Raw genomic sequence first — 21,757 nt, forward strand, 5'->3', positions numbered from 1 at the left:
AAATGAAACATCTTAAATGTTCACTGACAGGGAAATAATTAAGAGTGCTGTGGTATACACACTAGATGGAATATTGTACAGCAGCTAAAAATATAGGACATGCTCATATGGGAAAATTACTATTACGTGCATGACATCAGGAAAAAAACAGCACGGTGCACCTGGGTGGCTCAGTCTTTGGCTCAGGTCATGATCTCCCAGTTCCCGAGTTCGAGCCCATCAGGCTCGCGGCTGTCAGTGCAGAACCCACTTCGGATCCTCTGCCGCCTCTTCGTTTGCCCCCACCCCCTCGCGCATGCTCTCACTCCCCAAAATAAATAAAACATTTAAAAAAAAAAGAAAAAACAACAGCCCCAAATTATAGAAACAGTATGCTCGGAACTAAGCTTAACTTTTTTCTTCTTTCTTTCTATTTTTAAATCATCTTGAATATGCCACATTTAGAAACGTCTTATAATATCTAAGAGAATAAATTAGTGATCATGTACACCTCCGTCCGTTTTATGAGATGTATTTTTCCTCCAGTCTTAACTCCGCTTTACAACTACGTTTACAGTAAATATTTACCCCTCCAACTACTTCCAATCTAGATTCGTTAAATATGTTTTTAAAGAAAAGATTTTAAATTATTACAAATAGGGGCACCTGGGTGGCTCAGTTGGTTGAGCGACCGACTTTGGCTCAGGTCATGATCTCGCAGTTTATGAGTTCGAGCCTTGCATCGGGCTCTGTGCTGACAGCTCAGAGCCTAGAGCCTAATTCAGATTCTGTGTCTCCCCCTCTCTCTGCCCCTCCCCAGCTCACGCTCTGTGTCTCTCTATAATAAATAAACATTAAAAAATTTTTTTTTAATTATTACAAATAGAATCAAATATGGCAACCTCTTTTAAGGACAGCCACTCACAATCAGAATGGAATACTCTTTATTTAAAAAAAAAAAACAACACAGGTGGCAACATTCTACATATAATAGCTGATTTATTCGTTGCTTAATTTCAGATGCTTAGAATATTTCTTTGAAACAAAAGATAAAATGTTCCCATAGTTTTCATCATTGGCAACCTGGCACACAAAACTTCAAAGAAAGGCAGATTAGAGATAACAAAAAGAAGGCTGAGGAAGGACAGGATTCTAATGAAAAGTTGCGATTTGCAAGTCGTAATAATATAACTTACATTAAACAGAGTACAAACCTTCAGAATTTTTTAAAAAATGTTTTGATGTTTATTTTATTTTATAATGGTCATTTTCTTTTTTTTTTTTCAACGTTTATTTATTTTTGGGACAGAGAGAGACAGAGCATGAATGGGGGAGGGGCAGAGAGAGAGGGAGACACAGAATCGGAAACAGGCTCCAGGCTCTGAGCCATCAGCCCAGAGCCTGACGCGGGGCTCGAACTCACGGACCGCGACATCATGACCTGGCTGAAGTCGGACGCTTAACCGACTGTGCCATCCAGGCGCCCCTGATGTTTATTTTTGAGAGAGAGAGAGAGAGAGAGAGAGAAAGAGAGAGCGTGAATGGGGGAGGGGCAGAGAGAGAGGGAGACACAGAATCGGAAACAGGCTCCAGGCTCTGAGCCATCAGCCCAGAGCCTGACGCGGGGCTCGAACTCACGGACCGCGACATCATGACCTGGCTGAAGTCGGACGCTTAACCGACTGTGCCATCCAGGCGCCCCTGATGTTTATTTTTGAGAGAGAGAGAGAGAGAGAGAGAGAGAAAGAGAGAGCGTGAATGGGGGAGGGGCAGAGAGAGAGGGAGACAGAATCCAAAACAGGCTCCAGGCTCTGAGCCGTCAGCACAGAGCCTGACGAGGGGCTCGAACTCACGAACCATGAGATCATGACCTGAGCTGAAGTGGGACTCTTAACCAACCGAGCCGCCCAGGTGCCCCCAAGCCTTCAGAAATTTTAATCTGAGCTTTAAAACACTGAAAGTTGAATCAGGAATCACTGCTCTCCACAAAGTACTTCTTGTCCTCCTTCCACCCCATCTCCTGTCTACAAAAATCACCGTAATCAAAATGCTGTACGATTTTCCTCAACACCGCTTATTTCATTGAGGCCAAAAGCTAAGTGAATACACGTGAGCTTCGAATCAAAGAAACACAGTGTGTGTGCTGATTCACTTTACCTTGACTCAGCCAATCAGAATCGAATGTTGCCTTAGAAAGCCTCATGCCTAGGGGCGGGGCGGGGCGGGGCGGGGTGGGGTGGGGTGGCTCAGTCAGTTAAACTTCTGACTCTTGATTTGGGTGCAGGCCATGACCTCATGGTTCACAGGCTCGAGCTCCATGTTGGGCTCCACACTGTCGGCACAGAGCCTGCTTGGGATTCTCTCCCTCCCTCTCTGCCCTTCCCGTGCTCTTGCTCTCTCTCAACATAAAGAAATAAATAAACATATATATAGAGAGAGAGAGAAACCCTCATGCTTATCACAAAAATAACTGTTGCTTCATTGTTAAAGCACTAAATGCCTACGCAGAAATAATTTTTAAAATCTATGAGTAAACAGTCAACATTTCAGGAAATACAAAACGGAACTTTTTTTTTTTTTTAATTTTTTTTTCAACGTTTATTTATTTTTGGGACAGAGACAGAGCATGAACGGGGGAGGGGCAGAGAGAGGGAGACACAGAATCGGAAACAGGCTCCAGGCTCTGAGCCATCAGCCCAGAGCCTGACGCGGGGCTCGAACTCACGGACCGCGAGATCGTGACCTGGCTGAAGTCGGACACTTAACCGACTGCGCCACCCAGGCGCCCCTACAAAACGGAACTTTTTATTATCCTAATTGCCTTTCTAATATCGTTATATGAGGGCTCTGAGTAGGAGAACCATTTCACCTTGCTGTCATTCATTTCTTGTTCCCCCAAAACTTTGGCAATATAAAGAGAAGAAATAGTATACGCTCTGACTTTCTTCGTCTGTATGCACTGCGTAGCATGTATCTCATTACACGCAAATGTATTTGTCAGATTCAGTTACATTCAATTATTTTATAGCTTTCGTGGCCTACGTGAAAAAAATGGAAACAAAACTTCAATGAGAAACAAAGAAAACCTTTTTTAATTAAAAAAAAATTTTTTTAATGTTTATTTATTTTTTAGAGACACAGCGTGAGCAGGGGAGGGGCAGAGAGAGAGACACAGAATCGGAAGCAGGCTCCAGGCTCCGAGCTGTCAGCACAGAGCCCGATGCGGGGCTCGACCTCACAAACTGCTCAATCATGACCTGAGCCAAAGTTGGACGCTTAACCGACTGAGCCACCTAGGCTCCCCACAAAGAAAACTTTAATAAATTACAAAAGTAGACAGTATACTGGCCATGTTCTCTGACTACCATGATATGACTGTAAATTTATAAAATCGATCTTGAAAATATGACATACACCACTTGAAAAAAATTTTTAAACCTCTTCTGAATAACGTTTAAGTAAAAAAAAGCAAGCAATAATTATACATTACCTATAAATAATTAAGTGGAAAATTCTTCTCTGTTTGGCAAGTTTAGATCTAAATGATTTCAGTATTTTTTTTTAAAAAATTAAAATATAAGAACCAAGCTTGTAACTTTTCAAAGAACTAGAACATACAATCCTACAATTTGTATGGAACTACAATTTGTATGGCCTACAATTTGTATGGCCCTGAATAGCCAAAGCAATCTTGAAAAAGAACAAATCTGGAGGTATTACAATCCCAGAATTCAAGATATACTACAAAGCTGTACTAATCAAAATAGTATGGTACTGGCACAAAAATAGACAAATGGAACAGAATAGAGAGTCCAGAAATAAACTCACAATTATATGGTCAACTAATCCACAACAAAGGAGGCAAGAATATACAATGGGAGAAAGACAGTCTCTTTAACAAATGGTGTTGGGAAAACCGGACAGCTACATGCAAAAGAATGAAATTGGACCACTTTCCTACTCCATTCACAAAAATAAACTCAAAATGGATTAAGAGCCTACATGTGAGACCTGAGACCATATATATCCTAGAAGAGAGCACAGGCAGTCATTTCTGTCATCACCTGTCACAACATTTTTCTAGATGTCTCCCGGGGCAAGAGAAACAAAAGCATACATAAACTATGAGGACTATATCAAAATACAAAAGGCTTTTGCACAGCAAAGGAAACAGTCAATAAAACAGAAAGACAACCTATTGAATGGGAGGAGATATTTGCAAATGACATATCCAATAACGGGTTAATATCCAAACTACACAAAGAAGTTATGTCTCAACACCAATAAAACAAATAATCTGATTTAAAAACAGGCAGAGAACGTGAATAGACATTTTTTCCAAAAAAGACATGTAGATGGCCAACAGATACATGAAAAAGTGTTCAACGTTACTCATCATCAGGGAAATGCAAATCAAAACTGCAATGAGACACATCTGCCAGAATAGCAAAAAACAAGTGTTAGTGAGGATATAGAGAAAAGGGAACCCTCATGCACTGTTGGTGGGAATGCAAACTGGTGCAGCCACTGTGGAAAACAGTATACACGTTCCTCAAAAAATTAAAAACAGAATTACCATATGATCCGGTAGTAATTCCACTAAGAATTTACCCAAAGAATACAAAAACACTCATTTGAAAAGATAGATGCACCCCTCTGTTTATTGTAGCATTATTTACATTAGCCAAAGTATGTAAGCAACCCAAGTGTCCATTGATAGATGAATGGATAAAGAAGATATGGTGTATATGCACAACGGAATATTACTCAGCCATAAAAGAGTAAAATCTTGCCATTTGCGACATGGATAGATCTACAGAGAAAGACAAATACCATATGATTTCACTGATATGTGGAATTTAAGAAACAAAAAGAAATGAGCATAGGAAAAAGAGAAAGAGATGAACCAAGAAACACACTATTTAAAAAACAAATTTTTAATGTTTCCCCATTTTTGGGAGACAGAGACAGAGCACAAGTGGGGGAGGGGCAGAGAAAGAGGGAGACAGAATCCGAAGCAGGCTCCAGGCTCTGAGCTGTCAGCACAGAACCTGACGCGGGCTCAAACTCACAAATCGCTAGATCATGACCTGAGCTGAAGTTGGACACTTAACCAACTGAGCCACCCGGGAGCCCCGTAACACACTCTTAACTATAGAGAACAAACTGGTGGATACAGAGGGGAGGTGGGTGGGGGGAGGATGGGTGAAATAGGTGAAGGGGATTAAGAAAACACTTCTCATGATAAGCACTGAGAAATATGTAGAATTGTTGAATCACTATGTCGTATGTGAAGCTAATAAAACACTGTATGTAAATTATACTGGAATTTAAAAAAAAGAAGAACCAAGCATGTAACTAAAAGAAAGAAGAAAGAAAGAAAGAAAGAAAGAAAGAAAGAAAGAAAGAGTAGCAATGACTTCAGGAAAACAGGAAGAATTAATAAATAGCAAACATAAAAGGGAAAATAAGTAAACAACACAAAAAAATGTCTAGACTTGTGCATCCACTGATGGTATGCCCCACCCCACCAGACCCCCCTCAGGTTCAAGTCCGCTGCTTGGAGTACTGGCGGCTGATGATTCCAGTTGAATTCATCCTCTGGAATTACCCTCAGTCAAAGGAAGTTGCCCTGCATTAAGTTTATGCCCCTTCATCAAAGGCGGCCCACATCCAATGGCTGGTTGATACAAGAGTGCAAAGGCCCAGCCACCCCCCGACCCATGCCTTGATGTAATCCATCTCAGATGGGCTACTCAGCCTCAGAACTCCCCATGGAATCAGCTGGGGCTGCTACTGCTAACTGTACCTGCAGTTCAACTCCTCCCTTTGCCCAAACCTCCCTTGGTCCCTCAAAAGAGCTGTTCCTGAGGCCATTTCTCAAACTTGCACGTGCAAATCTCAGAATCTTGGTTACTACGATCATCCAACCTGCAACGGCTAGTGCTGGAAGGGGTCCTAGGAAGCAGGCTTTAAAATGAAATTTTGGAGCTGCACCAACCTCTGGCCAGGTGGCAATGAAGACTCATAACTGGTGGTGAACGGAGCATGGAGAGTCTCTAGCCTGAGGTAGTTGTGCAAGTATTAAAATGCTCACCATGTGAATGGGGGTAGGTTACTGGTGGGAGGGAATGCACTGGTAAAGGCAGTATCTCAGGAGTTTGAGAGATAGAGAAGGTGGTCATTACAAGGATTATGAAACCGGCTGCTGCTGAGGACAATGGAAGAACTAGGCAAGGACAATGAAAGGTGGAAGTTAATTAATCACCAATTAAGTGTCAGCATGAAAGTCATGCCTCGTTGGCACCATATAAAGAGACTCTCATCTCCTCTGAGTAGAGACCAAAAAAGTCTCAGGGTCAAGCCCAGGACTCATTATAAGAGTAGCAGAGCTTCAGAAGAGGTTGAATTCTCAAGCCAGGCCAATCTACTACCCAAAGTTAGGACCTGTTGGGACAGAGCCTGCCGTAGGGCATGGGATGAGGACATCTTGACTTCCTACATTCCCTCCTCAGCCTCTGGGTCTGCAGGAGCGGCCCAATTCCTCCTGTAAATGGCCAGCACTCACTCCTTGTTTGAAGAAGATACAGAGTCATCTGCCTTGCAAGACCTTGCACTCCCTTCAGACCTAACCCCACCTCCCCTCTAGTCATCAGACAAATCAGTAGGGTTAAAAGGCATAACAGAACCCAGCCTGCTGAGGGAGAAAAGAGATTATGCCCGGCAAAGGGAACCATAGGACCAAGCTAACATGTACCAGCAGAAGCCAAGATTTGGGACAGATCTTTTGGGTGTCAGATCAAGGTGGATAGAAAACAAAGCTGGATAAAGGAAAGCTGATCAATACGGACGATCCTATGACCTACAACAAGCACCCTGGGAGATGATGCCTGAGATGATGCCTGAGATGGCTCTGAGAATCAGGTAGGAAACACAGCTACATTAGGTGAGGAGGACATGCCAGAACAAACAGGAGAATAAAGGTTTCAGGGTGTTCAGAAAAATGGTCTAGAGTGGTTATACTATTTCAGGCCAGAAGACTTACCCACCGACAATATTCAGTGGCAGCGCCCAGAGGACACTCTTTAATAAAAAGGGAATGCACTGGGGTGAAGGGCAGTCCTGCTGTCTTCTGTAGTGACTTCTCGGACTGATACTGGGGATACTCTGACAGAACTGGTTTCCCTGGTAGCAACTGGGTGATTGAGTCCTGGAGTAATGGAGGCCAGATTGTGGACAATTATTGCAATGCCTGGGAAGGTTAGATTGAAGGTGTGGGAGTCTGATCCACTGAGATAAGGAGATGCTTCATAGGACACAGCATCCTCAGGGACGAGATGGGTGAGCAGCCAATAAGCATATTAGTCAAACCGTACAATCAAAAGAAGGTAAGGATGGATCTTCTAGAGACAGAGAGTAGCCATCCCGACAAAGAACTGCTGTACTCTGCCCAGTTTCTGGATCTGAGTCATTACTCAGGCTGAAAGCCCACTGACTGAAGAATGGACTAGGCCCCAGGTGGAAGAATCCTATCACTCGTGTCCAGTATATAAGACAGAGATTCTCCCAATCCTTCTGCCAGGGAGACGTACAGCCATTCGCTATGGTACGCTGGGGGAAAGAGGAATTCCCAGACACTTCAAGGACGTAGACCGAGTCAGAATTAACACTAATACCCAAAGACCTAAATTATCATCATGCTCCCACACCATCCCCACCGCCCCCTACTCCCAGCAGAGTGGGCACTGGCACAACCCAGGTAATAAATGGCACTGTGACATCGTGAACCAGCAGTGCTGAATGCATAAATGTAGACCCAGAATGGATATACTTGACAGCTGGCACAAAGTCCCACACTGGTTCCCTGCCCTGTGGGGCAAAAGGGACCCTTGAGGGAAGAGCCAAACAGAAACTCTGAAAGTGTCCCCTCCTGCCCCCAGCCTAGCTGGTAAACAGAAACAGTACCCTGTGACAGGAGAATGGCAGAGGTTAACAACACCCTTGAACATCCAAAGGATGCAGTGGAGGTCCTCATCACATCTCCATTCAATTTACTGGTCCGACCTTTACAAAAACCACATGATTCCCGGAAGATGACCCCTTAAGCAGTCGCCTCAGTGGTACCACGGCCCTGGGTGTATGGCAGGTGGTCGTCCCACCAGGAAGGAAGGAAGGTCAGAAGCACTTTGCCTTCATGTGGGACAGACATGAGACTGTGTTTCCAGTCTAGCTCCAGGGCGATGTTCATTCTCTCGCTCCGAGTCATAATATGATCAGAGGGGACCCGGACTGTCTGGACGTTGTGCAGAACATCACGGGGTTGGCTCTACCGATGACATCACCTCAGGCAGACCAGATAAGAAAGAAGGAAAAGAACCTCGGAGGTATTGGTAACACCTGTGCGATCCAGAGAGCGTGGGAAACGAATCCCACAGAGATTCAGGGGCCACCCCAGTGGTGAAGTTATAAGGAACCCCGTGGTCTCAAGCGTCCCTTCCGAAAGCAATTGGCAAAGTACTGCATCTCACAATTCCCACCGCTAAAAATAAAAAAAAAATAGCAAAAATGTCTGCTAGAGACTCAAAAACACCGTTTCTACCTATTTATTAGGTGACGTAAAAGGCCGTCAGAACAGCTGTGAGTAGGGTCTAGGGCAGGAAAGGGCCCTGCAGTAAGTCTGGGCTGCAACGCATGTAGTCCTGCCTTGTGGGCTACACAACTCAACATACCCTGTGGTATTAGATGAGTCTTGGTTTTTTGGCATGCATGCATGTATGTATGTATGTATGTATGTATGTATTTATTTATTTATTTATTTGGCAAAGATGCCTTGTGGAGTTAGTTAATGGCAGTTCCAAAAATGAGAATCACAATACAGACCCCCACGGTTCTGGACCAAGGAAGGCCATGCCATCCTGCCTTGTGGGCTACACAACTCAACATACCCTGTGGTATTAGATGAGTCTTGGTTTTTTGGCATGCATGTATGTATGTATGTATGTATGTATTTATTTATTTGGCAAAGATGCCTTGTGGAGTTAGTTAATGGCAGTTCCAAAAATGAGAATCACAATACAGACCCCCACGGTTCTGGACCAAGGAAGGCCATGCCATCCTGCCTTGTGGGCTACACAACTCAACATACCCTGTGGTATTAGATGAGTCTTGGTTTTTTGGTATGTATGTATGTATGTATGTATGTATTTATTTATTTATTTATTTGGCAAAGATGCCTTGTGGAGTTAGTTAATGGCAGTTCCAAAAATGAGAATCACAATACAGACCCCCACGGTTCTGGACCAAGGAAGGCCATGCCATCGGCAGCAAATTGTCGCCTATCATTTAAAAGCCCCCTTTGAACGTGCGCCGGGACCCTGGCAACAGAATGCCTGACCACAGGCCAGTGAGTGATCATGAGACCAGAACTGCCCAGCCTGAACTGGGCTCTGGCAGACCCCCAGTGTTCTAAGGTTGCACAGGCCCCGCAGCCATCCATTGTAAAATGGCAGGGATACCTCTGGGATCAGGGTGAAAGGAGATAAGCGAGCCACATGGGCAGGTGGCCCTAAATCCCCATTTCACCCACCAGCATTGCCTCTCCCTCCGTCAACATCTATGGCCATACTGGGAAGCTGGGGTGGGAGGATGTCTCTTCTGACCGGAGGACGAAGGAAGAAAAAGGCTGCATGTAGTCACAATGGGTCAGCTCAGGAGGCAGGTGCAAGCCAAAAACGTATACCAACTATACTACTGCCCCCCCTGAGGAGTGACCCTGAAAGGCAGCAATGAGGACAAAGCCTTTCAATGGGCGGAGTCTCACTCAGACGGTACCTCTCTGTGGACAGGGACATAGCCCAAGGTAATGTCTACATAGAGACTCATGGCAGCGGTGAGTGGCTTGGCTGCTTAGTCTGGGGCTACAAAGGTAAAAGATCAAAGGCCTGGTAGCAAGTCCTCAAAGAAGACCCCAGATAATTCTCTAACGCCCTCAACAACAGGCACGACGCTATACTCATCAACAAGAGGGGCCTGCGTCCCCTCCCTGTGAATCTGGGCACAACCGAGAACTGTTTTTGACCAGCAGAATGCAGAGGAACAACATTTTGAGACCTCTGTGCCCAGACATTAAGAAAGCCTGGCTTCTTCCACCCTCTGGCTCTTTGAGCCCTGAGCTGCCATTTGAAGAAAACCAGGCTACCCCGCTGGAGAGACGGGCCCTGGAAGATGAGATGCCGGGTGGAGAGAGAGGCCACATGGAGGAGCCCGAGGTGCAAGGCATCTAGTCCCAGTGCCAACCCGACCGCAAACACATGAGAGACCCCAGGCAACGCCGGCAAAGGTACTGCTTGGCTGAGCCCCAGTCCATCCATGGAATCAAGGGATGCAGTAAGACAGCTGTTGTTTTAAGCCACTGGATTTTATCGTGGCGTGTTACGCAACGATACGTGACTGAAGCGGAAGTTGGGGTCTGAAAATAAGGTGTCTACCTGGACACAAAATGAAAACACGTCACATTAGCTTTGGGACCAAGTGGCAAACAGAAGGCTGAGCTCCTTAAAGAGACCATTCGTGAAGGCTTGAGAGACAGGGACAAAATCGTCATTGGAGACTAAAGGCAAGGGGACCTGAGTATTCTGTATTAACAGTATGTGGTGCAAACACACACACAACACAGCGGTCAAACTGTCATGTACAGTGAGGCGGGAAATAGAAAAGGTACCCAAGGAACTCACGGGTCCGGCTGGGGATATTTATAGGCACGGTGGAAAAGCTCCAACTGTTTTTGTTTTGTTTTGAGCTGCCTATGACAAAAGTACATGAAGAGTAAGATAAGAAAAAAAGGAAGTATAGTTTTCAAGCAGAACTGAGAGGGAACATAAAGGAACCAGGACTGAATAGGTTTGAAAGCAATGCTGTCTCTCCAGATGAAGAAAGCCTCTCAAGGTAAGAAAAGGACCCAGAGGGAAAAAGAAAAAAATCAAATCCAGGACCCTGAGAGTAAAACCTGCCTCGGCGTAAAGTTCAGGCCAAGGATGGACCTAGGAGACACTTTGTTGAAAGCTCAGGAAGATTTTAGGTGATGTGTCACAGGGCCTTCCAGCAGAACAAAAAGCCTTCTAAGAATCCGAAGGGCGTACCTCTCAACCAGCCAACAGGGCTTCTAAGAACCGCAAGGAAGTTGTTCCAGACCAACTTCCCAGTCCTGTTTCAGAAAGAAGGCAGGTATGGCTTTTGCCAAATGGAGTTGATTATGATTCGATACAAACAACATGCACGATGTCTCTCAGGGAACTGAATCCATTTGGACCAAAAGGGACAGAGACTGTTCGTAATGAAAAATGGTCTTTGGGTCCTCAGACTTCCACAGGCGGTACGCAGACTAAGAAAGCTGTCTAGCTTCAAAGAGAGGCCATTTATTATGGAAAAGGAAGGATGACTCAGGGTAGAGGCAAGAGGTTTGGGAGCTATTCGCACAAATCAGGACTGGTTTAAAATGAAGGACTGGCAACATGTTGCCTGCTGGATTTCAAAATTACTATATGAATCTGTAACTGTGCAATACCCACTGTATCTCCCCCTTTGGGCTATTCTGATTTGCCTGTTCCTGCCTCATCATCGTTGGGTGAGTGTCGAGCAAGCAACTTATCTCTTCTATGATTCTTTAGAGCAAGAGGAGCCATACCTAAGATGTTACATTCAAGGAAACACATCTGAGAAGCCCCATCAATGCCTATGCCTAATTTTAATGATGAAGTCCCGGATTCAGGTGGAGACATTATGAGATGAGACTTATGGTCTTGGAAGAAGGGGTGAGTCATATTTTATATGAGGGGGGAATATGAAAAGTGGCCAGAGGATGGACTGTGGCCGCCACTCTTCAAGGACAACCCTAATAACTCTGGCCTTCCTTGCATGCACATACCGCTACTCAACAGGAGACCAAGCTAATGTCCCAATGAATGTGGGTTGGGGCTGCTCAACAGAATGCAAGAGGTGAGGCTCCAGGACTCGTGAACCCAGGCTTTCAGAAGGCCAAGTAGCTTCTACTTCCTCCCTCTTTGTCCCTTAAGACAACATACGAGAGGTTCTGGCTATCTCGCGGGATGGAGTGTTCACATGGAGGAGTACTGAGACGCCAGACGACCAGCCCAGCCCCATCTCGCTGCAACTGAGTGAGAGACCCCACACGACACCAGCACAGGAGCCCCAGGCGGGCCCCCAGCCAAACCGCAAAATCATGAGGTACAACTGAAGTGTCATAACTGAGTTTGGGTGTGGCTTTTTATGTGGCAACGGACCACAAGATACGGTAGGGAGGCCCGGGGGAGAGGAATGTGGAAGAGCCAGCAAATGGTAGTAGGCATGAAAAGTGGAGTTCTTTGTGTTGTCTGCTACCTCCCACAAGAAAACATCCACCAAAGAAGAGACACTCGCAAAACACCTTAGGCAGCTGACACCAGCCTGCATCTGTCATCAGCCACCCCGGCGCGGATCAAATGAGCTCATAAATGGAACAGCCATGCTGCTAGGGATGAGGCTATGTATGCACAGGCCCAACAGCACGGACTTGCAGCCACTAAGGCAAGGCCAGCTGCTGCCACTGCTGAACGTTTCATTCGGTCACTAAGAGAAACTAACACCAAGCCCCTAATATGGCAACCAGTCAAGGATATCAACTGGTCACTGGTGGCCAACCGACTACCCTGGGGCAGTGATCTCCCTTTGGCAACCCACAAAACCTATCTAAGACTGGTGCTCAAACGGTGGCATGGCATTGCATTGAGCCACTGCAACAGGAGGGGCATATGACCGTGGGACCAACTTAGCCTTTCACGACTACATCATCCAGAAGCTTCTGGCCTGAGAGAAGAGTGGAATGGCTGCTTAAAGACATAACTGAGTCAAAGCCAAAGCCAGCTTGGAAATGATACCCTGGATGGCCACTCCATGGGACATAGTAATATATAGCTGAAATCAATGACTGTTATTTGGTACTGTGTCCCCAATACACGGAATACAGGAGCCTGAAAACCAAGGATTATAAGTAGGAGTCAACAGTTTACCATCCTTTCAGTAACCTACTTGAGAAATTTGCACTTCCTGTACCCACGATCCTAAAGGAGGAAGGATTGCTATTACGTGGTATGGAGAGGAATGCATTCACAGCCAGGTGACTCACTTGTGGTGTCTCTTGGGACACCTGTCCAATTTTGATTGTTAATAAAGAAATGCAGAATTGACAGCTTACAAAGAGGGCAATGAGCATGAGTTCAGACCCCACCCCACCCCCCCCCCCCCCCCAGGGCTGGAAGTCCGCATCACTCCATGAGACAAGCTTCCTAGACCAGAGGAAGTGCTAGCAAAGGATCAGGACAGAGATGACGAATATCGATTGTAGCTTCAAGACCAGCTACAACGGTTAGGGCTATGATTCATCCCACTAACTTTCCTCTTGTGAATTTCCCAGAAAAAGAGGCTGTCCACGATCGTGGAGAAGATGGAATGAACTGACCATACAAAGCAAGTAAATTTGGTCAGCAGAGAAACCCTCAGGAGCAAGGCACTTATTCGTGCTGTTGCTGGCAATGTTGGATGTTGGTAACTCCAGCTTTGTCATTCCTCAAGAATTTCCCTTGGCCAAAGAACGAGGTTTTACCCAAGGTTCCGGCCTCTCCCCATGGATGGTCCACATCAGATGATGACTTAATGTGGAGGTACAAAAGCCCGGCACCCGTGCCTTGATTTGGGATATTCTGGGAAGGCTTCCTCAGCTCCAGAGTTCCCCATGGGATTCTGAAGCTGTGTCTCATTTCAATTCTGCCCTCTGCTCAATCTCACTCCCCTTGTTCCCCCAGAGGTGTCTTTCCATAGAGCAATCTTCAAACATCTCTTACACCCAAATCTCAGGATCCATTTCCCTAGGAACTTGATCTGTGTCAACTTGCTCCATGAATCCAAGTTTGTATTAAAATAGATAACGAAGCAGCCCTCTTGGTGCGGTGGGCAGTGCGTCAGTCTCATAAAATACATAACCATCTCTGGGAACGCAAACTGGTGCAGCCACTCTGGAAAACAGTATGGAGGTTCCTCAAAAAGTAAAAAATAGAAGTAACCTATGATCCAGCAATTGCACTACTAGGTATTTTTTTTTTAATTTTTTTTTCAATGTTTATTTATTTTTTTGGGACAGAGAGAGACAGAGCATGAACAGGGGAGGGGCAGAGAGAGGGAGACACAGAATCAGAAACAGGCTCCAGGCTCTGAGCCATCAGCCCAGAGCCTGACGTGGGGCTCGAACTCCCGGACCCCCGGACCGCGAGACTGTGACCTGGCTGAAGTCGGACGCTTAACCGACTGCGCCACCCAGGCGCCCCTCCATTTTATCTACTTGTAAATTGTTGCCTGTGCTTTCGTTGTCATATCCAAGAAATCACGGCCAAATTCAAGGTCATGAAGATTTCCCCGTATGTTTTCTTCTAAGAGTTTTATAATTTTAGATCTTACATGTAGGTATTTGATCCATTTTGAGTTGATTTTCGTATATGATGTAAGGGAAGGACCCAACTTGATTCTTTGCATGTGGAAATCCAGTTTTCTCCACAACATTTGTTAAAAAGACTGTCCTTTCTCCCTTGAATGGTCTGTGAACTCCTGTTGAAAATCATTTGATCGTGTACACAAAGGTTTATATATAAGCTCCCTAAACTCCTCAGTGTTAGTTTTAAGAGAGAAAAGTAGGGCGCCTGGGTGGTGCAGTCGGTTAAGCGTCCGACTTCAGCCAGGTCATGATCTCGCAGTCCGTGGGTTCGAGCCCCGCGTCAGGCTCTGGGCTGATGGCTCAGAGCCTGGAGCCTGTTTCCGATTCTGTGTCTCCCTCTCTCTCTGCCCCTCCCCCATTCATGCTCTGTCTCTCTCTGTCCCAAAAATAAATAAATGTTGAAAAAAAAATTTAAAAAAAAAAAAAAAGAGAGAAAAGTAGAATTCAAAATTGTATACATAGTGAGTTCAGGTATTATTTTATATTATAAACATGTTATTTAACAAATAAGAGAATACAAGCTTATTACAGATAATTTGGACAGTGAAGTATAAAAAAGAAAAATCACTAATAATCTTCTTTTGGTGTATTTCATTCACCATCAAGAAATATTTAGAGATCATAGGGGCGCCTGGGTGGCGCAGTCGGTTAAGCGTCCGACTTCAGCCAGGTCACGATCTCGCGGTCCGTGAGTTCGAGCCCCGCGTCGGGCTCTGGGCTGATGGCTCGGAGCCTGGAGCCTGTTTCCAATTCTGTGTCTCCCTCTCTCTCTGCCCCTCCCCCGTTCATGCTCTGTCTCTCTCTGTCCCAAAAATAAATAAACGTTGAAAAAAAAATTTAAAAAAAAAAAAAAAAAAGAAATATTTAGAGATCACCTATGTAGGTAATTTAGTCTCATTACAAAATTAGGATCATGCTTTTTGGACAGTTTTTGTATCTAACTTTTTATACCTGATTCTATATTTTAACATTGTCCAAAGGCCTTTTTCCTGAAAAATATGATATAAATGGCTATATAGTATTCTAATGTCTAAATGATATACCATAATTTATTTCACTACTTCCATAAGTATTGCATGTTTTATCTTATTTATGATTTATCTTATGATTTCTATTAGATAGTATATAGTAAATATCACATAGTAAATTCTACACATATTTATTATTATAACCTTATACATACACTACTTTGATAACAATGAAGAATTTTCTTTGAAGAAAGAAAGTAAAATTTTTGCTCTGGATTCTTACATGCTGACCCTTTCTGCGAAGCCTCTCCTTAGGGGTATTAAAAACTGAACTTTCCACAGCTTTAAACATGGCCTTTTTTTCCCCACACAAATTAGATTTTCCTTTATAGTTATAGTTTCCAAATAACAGGATGACTATGTGTTTTCCTCCAACAGAGGCCTCTGGATCCTTGAGATTTTAGAATAAATTATTTTGAAAACTACTGCGTCATCTTCTTTCTGCACTTTTAATCTCAAATCTCATTTTGGTTTTAAAATTTAATGTTTTTCAAATTTTTATTTTATTTTTTTAATTTGTTTTCAAAAGTAAAATTTTGAGGGGCGCCTGGGTGGCGCAGTCGGTTAAGCGTCCGACTTCAGCCAGGTCACGATCTCGCGGTCCGGGAGTTCGAGCCCCGCGTCGGGCTCTGGGCTGATGGCTCAGAGCCTGGAGCCTGTTTCCGATTCTGTGTCTCCCTCTCTCTGCCCCTCCCCCATTCATGCTCTGTCTCTCTCTGTCCCAAAAATAAATAAACGTTGAAAAAAAAAATTAAAAAAAAAAAAGTAAAATTTTGATTAACATAAATGTCATAGTAATTTCTAGGTTATTATTGTTTCATATTTTTAAAGATTTTATTTTTATGTAATCTCTATACCCAACATGGGGTTCGAATTTACAATCCCAAGGTCAAGAGTTCCACCATGCTCCCCACCCCCTTAATGACTGAGCCAGCCAGGTGCCCCATGTTTCATGCTTTTAAATAGGTGGGGGTAGGAGCCGTTTTTATTTGCTTACAGACAAAACTCAAAACTTCAAATAGATAGTAAATCTCCCATATTTTCCGCCTTAATAGCACAAATTTATTCTTACCAAGTTTATCGTAGATGGTAGATCAAAAGTGAGCAGGCATGGAAAACTGATTTTCAATTTCTATTATTTCTCCTGATCTTCACGTGTAAGTACTCATCTGATAGCGTTTGGCAGTAAATTTATTTTTGACTCCCGATCTAAGACAACGTAAAATGCTCATTGTAACCTGAGAATCCGTATGTTTGCAATTTAAAAGTTATAGTTTGGTGACTGGAAGAACAAGGGGGGAGTCTCTGGGATGTTGATAATTATTCTATTTATTAATCAAGACGTAGGTTACAAAGAGTTTCCTTTAAAATTATATTTTAAGAGTTTTCTTCAGGTATATGAGTCTAAACAATTTTTAATGACTTTCTGCGGCTGATAAAATTAACATTCTTTTAACAGGAATGGGAAAGTGTTCTTTTTAATTAATTTATTTAAGTAATCGCTACACCGAAGGTGGGGCTTGAATTCACAACCCTGAGCTCAAGAGTTGCAAGCTCCTTCCGCTGAGCCAGCCAGGCGCCCCGCCCCGATACAATTAACATTCCTAGTTATTTAAAAGGTTTCAACTTCTTAAACTATTTTCTAGCTAAACGTATTATAGTTTACCTACCACCAGTTTATTCCTGCTCCGCCGGCTATAGCTAGGAGTTGAATTTTTTAGGCCTCAAGCCCAGCAAAATTCCGAGAAATAAAATTAAAAATCATGTTGGCATTACTCATTATGATGTATCATGTATGCAGAAATAAGGCATTTGTGTTTCTTTGGCAGTTTAAAAGTTTTTCCCCCCCAAACCTTGTATCGTATGACATCAGACGCAGGTGTTAGAAATGAAAACAGAGACATAGTACCCATGCGGCTTCCTCCTGACCTCCATTATTTAAAGAAATGCGCTGATATAAAAAATATTTTAAGTTATTATTTATTACAAGTTACCTGAATCTCACCCTCTCTAATAAGTTTGTAAGCCACAGCACCTATGTTCACCTTTTGCTGCATTACTTTAGTGAGTTTTTCTCATACTTTATACATGAAGTGTAAGGATACAACTGTTTGATAACAATATTAGGAACATATTTACATATTCAGATGCTCGACATAGACTGTTAAAGGCTCTTCAGTCTTCAACTAATGATCTGAATGATCTCGACACATTTCTGGGCTTTGTTGGTATCACAGAACCAAGACACTGAAAACCAAGTAACGCTCCCCAGAAGTAGCATGAATTGCAACATCTATAAGTAGTACACACTGAAATTTTACACAGCCAATTTCTCCGCAAATATTTAAGCGATTTTTCTAAAAGGCTTCCCACCTGTCTTCTCTGCATACAACAGCGAGTACAAGGAAATGCACTAAGCACTTGCCTACATAATAAAATCAACTACTTACATTAGAGCGCAGTTTTGCATTCCTTGCCCTGCCTCCATTCTCATTTAATCCCTCCTCTTTACTTTCTGGCCTCTAAATCTTATTAATCCCCGAAATAGGATGAGATTGAACATACAGAAAAAATTTTAGGATCAAATTTAAAACTGCCGCCTAGGCACCTGTCCAGGGCCAACCGTGGTGCTATCTCCCCAAAGTGTCCCGAAATCGGGGTCTGTATGGGTATATCCCAAAGGCCAAACATCAGTCCAAGATTCCTTAGGCTCTACATTAGCCCCCATGCTTGAATCTATTCTTTCTATCTTTCTTCCCTATTTGGCCTGGGCTATTCCAGCCTGTCTTTGTTTCTAACCTTGCCTTCTCCAAGGAAATGCTATCAAATTGTTTCCCAAAGATCCATTTCACATTAAGATTTCATGTTCCTACCCAGTTTTCATTTCAATAAAACGAAGCAGCACAATGAATGTGCAATTTAACAATGCCCTTTAGTATTCCGTGAATGTTCGATGGGTTTCTTTTTACCTTCATGAACTCTGGAACAAAATGTTAATGAAACTTCACAAAAATTCATTAAAAATATCACCTTTGGTTTTAAATTAACTAATTAATCAAGGAGCTCTAAGTCAGAAGGAGAAGTATAGTACAACAGTGAGGAACATGGGCTCTGGAGCCTGACTGCCTGGGTTCAAATCTGTACCACGCTAGTGACTAACTGCAGATTCAGGCAAATCGGCCCACTGCACCTTGCTTCCGGTAGCTCATCTGTACAGTGGCAACAGTAGGACCTACCTGGAAGGGTTGTTGTAAGGATCGCACTTTCTTCCATGAAAGCACTCAGCGCAGTGACTGGCCAGGACTGAACACTCACTAAATGTGAGCCCTAATTAACATGCACACCTGAAAATACAAAGAAAAGCGTAACTATTCATTTGCGGGAATAAAACATCCCTTTTCTCCAGAACCATCCTTCACATTTCTGTAATCTAGACCCAAGACAATAATTATGAAGAAACTATGATTACTTCTGAAAGGCAGCATATATTTAGAGAATGAAGTACAAGGTAACTATTTTCAGAGGACTTTGCATTTTGTGAACTACATCGTATATGCTTATCGAAGCAAAATATGTTAGCAGTTTCACTTTGAATCGTTCTCATAATTTTTTTTTTTAAGTTTAACACAGTCACACAGCTGTTAAAAGACAAAAACAAAAAGCAGGTTTGCTCCCTTTCCGAACAGATGGGAAATGTGGCAGGTCCTTTCCATCCTCTATAAAATTCTGGCCCTTGAGTATAAAAAGTAAAATGTAATACATAAATGCGCCTACGATCGAGCCCCCTCAAAGGCTTTAGAACAAACATTTCTGAATTCACCAGTACCAGGAAGAGTCAACGTTGAAGTTATTATACGGGAGTTTATGCTTACGCGGACGGAGAAGAGACCAACGTTGCACGCACGATTCAACATTAGTGTTAAAAACCGTGAAGAGTTTTAAATCAATGTGCAGCTTGAACTTGGCACCTTTTAAATACATACATGCACGCGACCTCTGACATTTCAGGGGTCCTGAAGCAGAACGAGAGCAGCTCGGGCCGCGCTCCCGCCGCCGGGGCCTCCGGGGCCGCTCGGAGCTGCGGAGGCGGGTTCGAGCCCCGGGCGCGGCCGCGCGCGCGCGCGCGCGCGGCTGAGGGGCCCGCCCGGGCTCTGCGCGCTCTCGGCGCTCGCCGCCAGAGTCTGTCGGTCCGCTCGGAGCCCGCGGGAGCCTGGCGAGGCAGGGAAGGGACTTGTGCGGCCTGAGCTTCAGGAAAGAGCGAGGAGGACGAGGGCTCCTTTGGGCACCCAGCGGCCTGAGTTTGGGAACTGGGAGATCGCAAGTGAAAGTACGCGCGGGCTTTAAGGCGCTGGACCCTCCCGCCGACCCCGGGGAAGGGCAGGAAGAGCCCACCTGCCCGTCTCCAGCAGGGGACGGCTGGGGGAGGGGCCGCCAGCGCTCCCGGAAGCTGAAGAGCCGCACGCAGGGTGGGCGGCGAAGTGAGTTGGGCGGTTTCTTTTCCCTCGCCCCCCGGATATCCACCTCGGAGTCGTCTGTAGGTCTGAACTCCCAAGAATTGTGCAAAAGTACCGGCGACAAACCCGCAAAAGGCAGGGTCGTCCCTGGGTGGGCTCGAACCACCAACCTTTCGGTTAACAGCCGAACGCGCTAACCGATTGCGCCACAGAGACTCCGGTGCCACTTGGTACGCCAACTATAGCTTCTATGGGGAAGTGTAAAGGCAATGCGCGACTGTTATTTTTTTCTGCTGTTTCCCGATTCAGATTATTAAAATCAGGATCTTTCACTCAGTGTATCTACGTCTCTTCATTTTATTTTCAGCCTTTAAAGCATATTGGGAAGTTATAAAATACAGCAAGATCGAGCAGAATTTCAGATTGCAGCGTGAATTAAAATACCGTCTTTTTTTTGTTTGTTTCCCCCCCCCCCCCCCCCCAGCTCCCGTTTGGAACGTTCTGTTTCAAGAAGATAACTATTTCTGATGTTTCCTTTTTATAGGGAAATAAAAAATTTAATCTTGTGAGCTGGGAAACTTGCCTTTTGTTTCAAACTCTTTGTCCAGTGTTTTGTTCGCTAATCTTCATGATTTACTTGTGTGGCATTCATAAGGTTATCCGAATTGTATTTATTTGCCTTCTTTATTTTTATTTTCCAGGTATTATTAAGTGCACATAGGCAATCCCCATTTGCTTGTCACGTACTGGCCTGCTTGCAATTATCTGTCACTGACATGTTTTTATTGGAAAAGAGCTCTAGGAAAAAGCTACATACAGTAACATTCATTAGTCCTGTGCATTCTAGTTCATTGCTAAATCGCCCTTCATGCTCCCTAAGATGTAGCCTAAATACGCACATTTGAGCCATGCCACTTGAAACACACGTCTCGCAGGATATTTATAGCCCAATTGAGGAAAAAGAAGTTAAGAAAAAAAGAATGATTTCTAACTCCTAAAAATCCCTAGCTGTTGACAAAAATCTCTGTAGATGCTCTCTCTGAAAATTTTCCCCTTTGTGTGACTATTTCCAGATGCCCGTTGAGGTACTCTTCAAAACGCTCAACACTCTTTTTTGCCTCTTCTCTCCTCAAATAACTGCTCGTTTCCACTTGACAACTCGATATTTAAATTTTGAACAGTCACTACATTGCTTTGTCCAGAATGCCTGGAGAAAGAATTCGTTTTGTGATTTATAGAGGTTGTGGCTACATCCTCAGTCCAATCAACATTTGGCGTTCCTGTGGCTGGATAAGGCAATTTAAATTGGCTTTGGAAAACAATTAGCAGGATTCCTTGCAAGCACTGGGACATGAAACAGCTGTGAATTCACACCCAGCTGTACCAGTCGTCTTTAAACAAACTTTTTAGAAATGGACTCGAAAATTCTGAGTTTGGGGGAGAAAAAAAATCCAGGAAGCGCTTCTAAAGAATAGCTAATGAGTCTTATTTCGTTTTATGCTGCTACCTTCACATATGATGAGAAACCTTCGTTTGTATTTTATGCACCTGTTATTGTGAGCTATGACTACCGGGCTGGTTTTACTTCTGTGGATACCAAAGTGAGTGTCCTTTCAGCTGCTGTTGTTCCTGTGTCTGTTCAGTGAGAGCAAACTCCAAGGAGGTCCCCCATCACCCCTTCATTCAGCATTAACCCTCCTGCTTAAAATAATATTAGAAACTGTTCTTTTCATGTGAATACCTTCAGCTCTTTGGCT

General features: G+C 44.0%; 1 long non-coding RNA gene and 1 other non-coding gene across 2 annotated transcripts in view; both read right to left on the reverse strand.

Moving 5' to 3' along the window:
• The window catches only part of LOC125170259 (uncharacterized), an 86,186-nt gene extending 66,553 nt beyond the window's left edge, over window positions 1-19,633 (reverse strand). The window contains exons 1-2 of the long non-coding RNA XR_007153950.1: window positions 19,530-19,633; window positions 18,783-18,890 (exon numbers count right to left, since the gene is read on the reverse strand). This is a non-coding gene — a long non-coding RNA (uncharacterized LOC125170259). The remainder of the gene's footprint in view (window positions 1-18,782; window positions 18,891-19,529) is intronic.
• Window positions 19,634-20,142: 509 nt separating this feature from the next.
• On the reverse strand, window positions 20,143-20,216 carry TRNAN-GUU (transfer RNA asparagine (anticodon GUU)). Its single transcript has one exon. It is a non-coding gene; the product is annotated as a tRNA-Asn (tRNA).
• Between the last annotated feature and the right edge of the window lie 1,541 nt (window positions 20,217-21,757).

This window comes from Prionailurus viverrinus, chromosome B4 (assembly GCF_022837055.1).
Source record: "Prionailurus viverrinus isolate Anna chromosome B4, UM_Priviv_1.0, whole genome shotgun sequence".
Lineage (NCBI taxonomy): Eukaryota > Metazoa > Chordata > Mammalia > Carnivora > Felidae > Prionailurus > Prionailurus viverrinus.